Source organism: Lolium rigidum, chromosome 5, assembly GCF_022539505.1.
Source record: "Lolium rigidum isolate FL_2022 chromosome 5, APGP_CSIRO_Lrig_0.1, whole genome shotgun sequence".
Taxonomy (NCBI): domain Eukaryota; kingdom Viridiplantae; phylum Streptophyta; class Magnoliopsida; order Poales; family Poaceae; genus Lolium; species Lolium rigidum.
The window spans coordinates 79,033,631-79,040,923 of NC_061512.1; positions in this window are offsets into that span (position 1 = coordinate 79,033,631).

Below are 7,293 nucleotides of genomic sequence, written 5' to 3' on the forward strand. Positions count from 1 at the left end.
TCGTAATGCCCAATTAAATCTCACAATATTCATCATATCATGTATGTGCATTGTTATGCCCTCTCTATTTGTCAATTGCTCGACTGTAATTTGTTCACCCAACATGCTATCTTATGGGAGAGACACCTCTAGTGAACCTGTGGACCCCGGTCCATTCTTTACATCCGAAATACAAATCTGTCTGCTATTGTTCTTTACTGTTCTTTGCAAACAATCATCATCCACACTATACATCTAATCCTTTGTTACAGACAAGCCGGTGAGATTGACAACCTCGCTGTTTCGTTGGGGCAAAGTACTTTGGTTGTGTTGTGCAGGTTCCACGTTGGCGCCGGAATCTCTCGTGTTGCGCCGCACTACATCCCGCCGCCATCAACCTTCAACGTGCTTCTTGACTCCTCCTGGTTCGATAAACCTTGGTTTCTTTCTGAGGGAAAACTTGCTGCTGTGCGCATCATACCTTCCTCTTGGGGTTCCCAACGAACGTGTGAGTTACACGCCATCAAGCTCTTTTTCTGGCGCCGTTGCCGGGGAGATCAAGACACGCTGCAAGGGGAGTCTCCACAATCCAATCTCTTTACTTTGTTTTTGTCTTGCTTTATTTTATTTACTTTATTGTTTGCTGCATTATATCAAAACACAAAAAAAATTAGTTGCTAGCTTTACTTTATTTACTGTCTTGTTCTCCATATCAAAAACACAAAAAAATTAGTTACTTGCATTTACTTTATCTAGTTTGCTTTATTTACTACTGCTAAAATGGCTACTCCTGAAAATACTAAGTTGTGTGACTTCACAACCACAAACAATAATGATTTCTTATGCACACCTATTGCTCCACCTGCTACTACAACAGAATTCTTTGAAATTAAACCTGCTTTATCGAATCTCGTTATGCGAGAGCAATTTTCTCGGTGTTAGTTCCGATGATGCTCGCTGCCCATCTCAATAATTTTGTTGAATTGTGTGAAATGCAAAAGTATAAAGATGTAGATGGTGACATTATAAAATTAAAATTGTTTCCTTTCTCATTAAGAGCAAGAGCTAAAGATTGGTTGCTATCTCTGCCTAAGAATAGTATTGATTCATGGACTAAATGCAAGGATGCTTTTATTGGTAGATATTATCCCCCTGCTAAAATTATATCTTTGAGGAGTAGTATAATGAATTTTAAACAATTGGATGATGAGCATGTTGCACAAGCTTGGGAAAGAATGAAATCTTTGGTTAAAAATTGCCCAACCCATGGACTCGACTACTTGGATGATCATCCAAACCTTTTATGCAGGACTCGAACTTTTCTTCGCGGAACCTATTGGATTCAGCTGCTGGAGGTACCTTTATGTCCATCACTCTTGGTGAAGCAACAAAGCTTCTTGATGATATGATGACAAATTACTCTGAATGGCACACGAAAAGAGCTCCGCAAGGTAAGAAGGTAAATTCTGTTGAAGAAACCTCTTCCTTGAGTGATAAGATTGATGCTATTATGTCTATGCTTGTGAATGATAGGACTAATGTTGATCCTAATAATGTTCCGTTAGCTTCATTGGTTGCTCAAGAAGAACATGTTGATGTAAACTACATTAAAAATAATAATTTCAACAACAATGCTTATCGGAACAATTCTAGTAATAACAATAGGCCATATCCTTATAATAATGGTAACGGTTATGGTAATTCTTATGGGAATTCTTATAACAATAATAGGAACACACCCCCTGGACTTGAAGCCATGCTTAAAGAATTTATTAGTACACAAATTGCTTTTAACAAATCTGTTGAGGAAAAGCTCAATAAAATTGATATACTCGCTTCTAAAGTCGATAGTCTTGCTGTTGATGTTGATCTTTTGAAATCGAAAGTTATGCCTAATAAGGATATTGAAAATAAAATTGTTACTACAGCAAATGCCATCCAAGTTAGAATTAATGAGAATATAAGATTGATGGCCGAATTGCATGCTAGGTGGGAAAGAGAAGAAAATGAAAAACTAGATAAAGAGAATAATGTAGCTAAAGTTTGGACTATTACCACAACTAGAAATGCTAATGCTCCACATGTTGATGCACCTCCTACTATCAATGGTAAAATAATTGGTGTTGGCAATGTTTCCACTTCTAATGCAAAACCTGCAAAACTGCCGGAAACTGCTGAAACTGCTGAAACTGCCTGTGATAAAACTGCTGAATTTTTTTCCAACATTGGGGATGATGATCCCATTGCTTTAGATTATAATGGATTAGATTTTGATGATTGCCACATCTCTGAAGTTATAAAGTTCTTACAAAAACTTGCTAAGAGTCCTAATGCTAGTGCTATAAACTTGGCTTTCACAAAACATATTACAAATGCTCTCATAAAAGCTAGAGAAGAGAAACTAGAACGTGAAGCTTCTATTCCTAGGAAGCTAGAGGATGGTTGGGAGCCCATCATTAAGATGAAGGTCAATGACTTTGATTGTAATGCTTTATGTGATCTTGGTGCAAGTATTTCCGTTATGCCTAAGAAAATTTATAATATGCTTGACTTGCCACCATTGAAAAATTGTTATTTGGAGGTTAATCTTGTTGATAATGCTATAAAGAAACCTTTGGGGAGAATTGATAATGTTCTCATTACCGTTAACAATAACCTTGTCCACGTTGATTTTGTTGTCTTGGATATTGAATGCAATGCATCTTGTCCCATTATATTGGGAAGACCTTTTCTTCGAACTGTTGGAGCCATCATTGATATGAAGGAAGGTAATATTAAATATCAATTTCCTCTCAAGAAAGGTATGGAACACTTCCCTAAAAAGAGAATGAAGTTACCTTTTGATTTTATTATTAGAACAAATTATGATGTTGATACTTCGTCTCTTGATAACACTTGATATACACTTTCTGCGCCTAGCTGAAAGGCGTTAAAGAAAAGCGCTTATGGGAGACAACCATGTTTTTACTACAGTACTTTTATTTTATATTTGAGTCTTGGAAGTTGTTTACTACTGTAGCAACCTCTCCTTATCTTAGTTTTGTGTATTGTTGTGCCAAGTAAAGTCGTTGATAGTAAGGTTCATACTAGATTTGGATTACTGCGCAGAAACAGATTTCTTTGCTGTCACAAATTTCGACCTGCTTCTCTGTAGGTAGCTCAGAAAATTATGCCAATTTACGTGCGTGATCCTCAGATATGTACGCAACTTTCATTCAATTTGGGCATTTTCATTTGAGCAAGTCTGGTGCCTCAATAAAATCCATCTTTACGGACTGTTCTGTTTTGACAGATTCTGCCTTTTATTTCGCTTTGCCTCTTTTGCTATGTTGGATGAATTTATTTGATCCATTAATGTCCAGTAGCTTTATGCAATGTACAGAAGTGTTAAGAATGATTGTGTCACCTCTGAACATGTTAATTTTTATTGTACACTAACCCTCTAATGAGTTGTTTCGAGTTTGGTGTGGAGGAAGTTTTCAAGGATCAAGAGAGGAGAATGATGCAATATGATCAAGAAGAGTGAAAGCTCTAAGCTTGGGGATTCCCCGGTGGTTCACCCCTGCATATTCTAAGAAGACTCAAGCGTCTAAGCTTGGGGATGCCCAAGGCATCCCCTTCTTCATCGACAACATTATCAGGGTTCCTCCCCCGAAACTATATTTTTATTCCGTCACATCTTATGTACTTTGCTTGGAGCGTCGGTTTGTTTTTGTTTTTGTTTTTGTTTGAATAAAATGGATCCTAGCATTCATTGTGTGGGAGAGAGACACGCTCCGTTGTTGCATATGGACAAGTATGTCCTTAGGCTTTACTCATAGTATTCATGGCGAAGGTTGAATCTTCTTCGTTAAATTGTTATATGGTTGGAATCGGGAAATGCTACATGTAGTAATTCTAAAATGTCTTGAATAATTTGATACTTGGCAATTGTTGTGCTCATGTTTAAGCTCTTGCATCATATACTTTGCACCTATTAATGAAGAAACACCTAGAGCTTGCTAATTTGGTTTGCATATTTGGTCTCTCTAAAGTCTAGATAATTTCTAGTATTGAGTTTAGAACAACAAGGAAGACGTTGTAGAGTCTTATAATGTTTACAATATGTCTTTTATGTGAGTTTTGCTGCACCGGTTCATCCTTGTGTTTGTTTCAAATAACCTTGCTAGCCTAAACCTTGTATCGAGAGGGAATACTTCTCATGCATCCAAATCCAGAAGCCAACCACTATGCCATTTGTGTCCACCATACCTACCTACTACATGGTATTTCTCCGCCATTCCAAAGTAAATTGCTTGAGTGCTACCTTTAAAATTTCCATCATTCACCTTTGCAATATATAGCTCATGGGACAAATAGCTTAAAAACTATTGTGGTATTGAATATGTACTTATGCACTTTATCTCTTATTAAGTTGCTTGTTGTGCGATAACCATGCTTCTAGGGACGCCATCAACTATTCTTTGTTGAATATCATGTGAGTTGCTATGCATGTCCGTCTTGTCCGAAGTAAGAGAGATCTACCACCTTAATGGTTGGAGCATGCATATTGTTAGAGAAGAACATTGAGCCGCTAACTAAAGCCATGAATCATGGTGGAAGTTTCAGTTTTGGACATATATCCTCAATCTCATATGAGAACACTAATTGTTGCCACATGCTTATGCATTAAAGAGGAGTCCATTATCTGTTGTCCATGTTGTCCCGGTATGGATGTCTAAGTTGAGAATAATCAAAAGCGAGAAATCCAAAATGCGAGCTTTCTCCTTAGACCTTTGTACAGAGCGGCATGGAGGTACCCCATTGTGACACTTGGTTAAAACATGTGTATTGCGATGATCCGGTAGTCCAAGCTAATTAGGACAAGGTGCGGGCACTATTAGTATACTATGCATGAGGCTTGCAACTTGTAAGATATAATTTACATGATACATATGCTTTATTACTACCGTTGACAAAATTGTTTCATGTTTTCAAAATAAAAGCTCTAGCACAAATATAGCAATCGATGCTTTCCTCTTTGAAGGACCTTTCTTTTACTTTTGTGTTGAGTCAGTTCACCTATTTCTCTCCACCTCAAGAACTAAACACTTGTGTGAACTGTGCATTGATTCCTACATACTTGCATATTGCACTTGTTATATTATTCTGTGTTGACAATTATCCATGAGATATACATGTTACAAGTTGAAAGCAACCGCTGAAACTTAATCTTCCTTTGTGTTGTTTCAATACCTTTACTTAGATTTATTGCTTTATGAGTTAACTCTTATGCAAGACTTATTGATGCTTGTCTTGAAGTACTATTCATGAAAAGTCTTTGCTTTATGATTCAGTTGTTTACTCATGTCATTACCATTGTTTTGATCGCTGCATTCATTACATATGTTTACAATAGTATGATCAAGGTTATGATGGCATGTCACTCCGAAATTATCCGTGTTATCGTTTACCTGCTCGGGACGAGCAGGAACTAAGCTTGGGGATGCCGATACGTCTCCGACGTATTGATAATTTCTTATGTTCCATGCCACATTATTGATGATATCTACATGTTTTATACACATTATATGTCGTATTTATGCATTTTCCGCAAGTAACCTATTAACGAGATGCCGAAGAGCCGATTCTGTTTTCTGCTGTTTTTGGTTTCAGAAATCCTAGTAAAGAAATATTCTCGGAATTGGACGAAATCAACGCCCAGGGTCCTATTTTTGCACGAAGCTTCCAGAAGACCGAGGGGGAAAGGAAGTGGGGCCACGAGGCGCCGCCACAACAGGGCGGCGCGGCCCAGCCCTAGGCCGCGCGGCCCGGCGTGTGGGGCCCTCGTGTGGCCCCCGCGTTGCCCTTCCGCCTACTTAAAGCCTTCGTCGCGAAACCCCAGTACCGAGAGCCACGATACGGAAAACCTTCCAGAGACACCGCCGCCGCCAATCCCATCTCGGGGGATTCAGGAGATCGCCTCCGGCACCCTGCCGGAGAGGGGAATCATCTCCCGGAGGACTCTTCACCGCCATGGTCGCCTCCGGAGTGATGAGTGAGTAGTTCACCCCTGGACTATGGGTCCATAGCGAGTAGCTAGATGGTCGTCTTCTCCTCATGTGCTTCATTGTCGGATCTTGTGAGCTGCCTAACATGATCAAGATCATCTATCTGTAATTCTATATGTTGTGTTTGTCGGGATCCGATGGATAGAGAATACTATGTTATGTTGATTATCAATCTATTACCTATGTGTTTTTTATGATCTTGCATGCTCTCCGTTATTAGTAGAGGCTCTGGCCAAGTTTTTACTCTTAACTCCAAGAGGGAGTATTTATGCTTGATAGTGGGTTCATGCCTCCATTAAATGCAGGACAATGGATGAAAGTTCTAAAGTTGTGGATGTGCTTGTTGCCACTAGGGAAAAACATTGATGCTATGTCCGAGGATGTAGTTATTGATTACATTACGCACCATACTTAATGCAATTGTACTGTTGTTTTACAACTTAATGCCGGAAGGGGTTCGGATGATAACCCGAAGGTGGACTTTTTAGGCATAGATGCATGCTTGGATAGCGGTCTATGTACTTTGTCGTAATGCCCAATTAAATCTCACAATATTCATCATATCATGTATGTGCATTGTTATGCCCTCTCTATTTGTCAATTGCTCGATCGTAATTTGTTCACCCAACATGCTATCTTATGGGAGAGACACCTTAGTGAGCTGTGGACCCCGGTCCATTCTTTACATCCGAAATACAAATCTGCTTGGTATTGTTCTTTCTTGTTCTTTGCAAACAATCATCATCCACACTATACATCTAATCCTTTGTTACAGACAAGCCGGTGAGATTGACAACCTCACTTTGTTTTGTTGGGGCAAAGTACTTTGGTTGTGTTGTGCGGGTTCCACGTTGGCGCCGGAATCTGCGGTGTTGCGCCGCACTACATCCCGCCGCCATCAACCTTCAACGTGCTTCTTGACTCCTCCTGGTTCGATAAACCTTGGTTTCTTTCTGAGGGAAAACTTGCTGTTGTGCGCATCATACCTTCCTCTTGGGGTTCCCAACGAACGTGTGAGTTACACGCCATCAGCCCTACACAATGAATGGTGTTTGTCATCCAACAAGAGAGTGTAGAGAAAGTAGTATTTGTTTATTCAGTTATGTGATCAATGTTGAGAGTGTCCACTAGTGAAAGTATGATCCCTAGGCCTTGTTTCCGAATAGAAAAGTTACACCACAGAGAATTGCCTCCCACGCCAGCAAGCTATTTTCTGGCACCGTTTCCAACAAGTTCTGCTACATGTTTACTTGCTGCCATATTT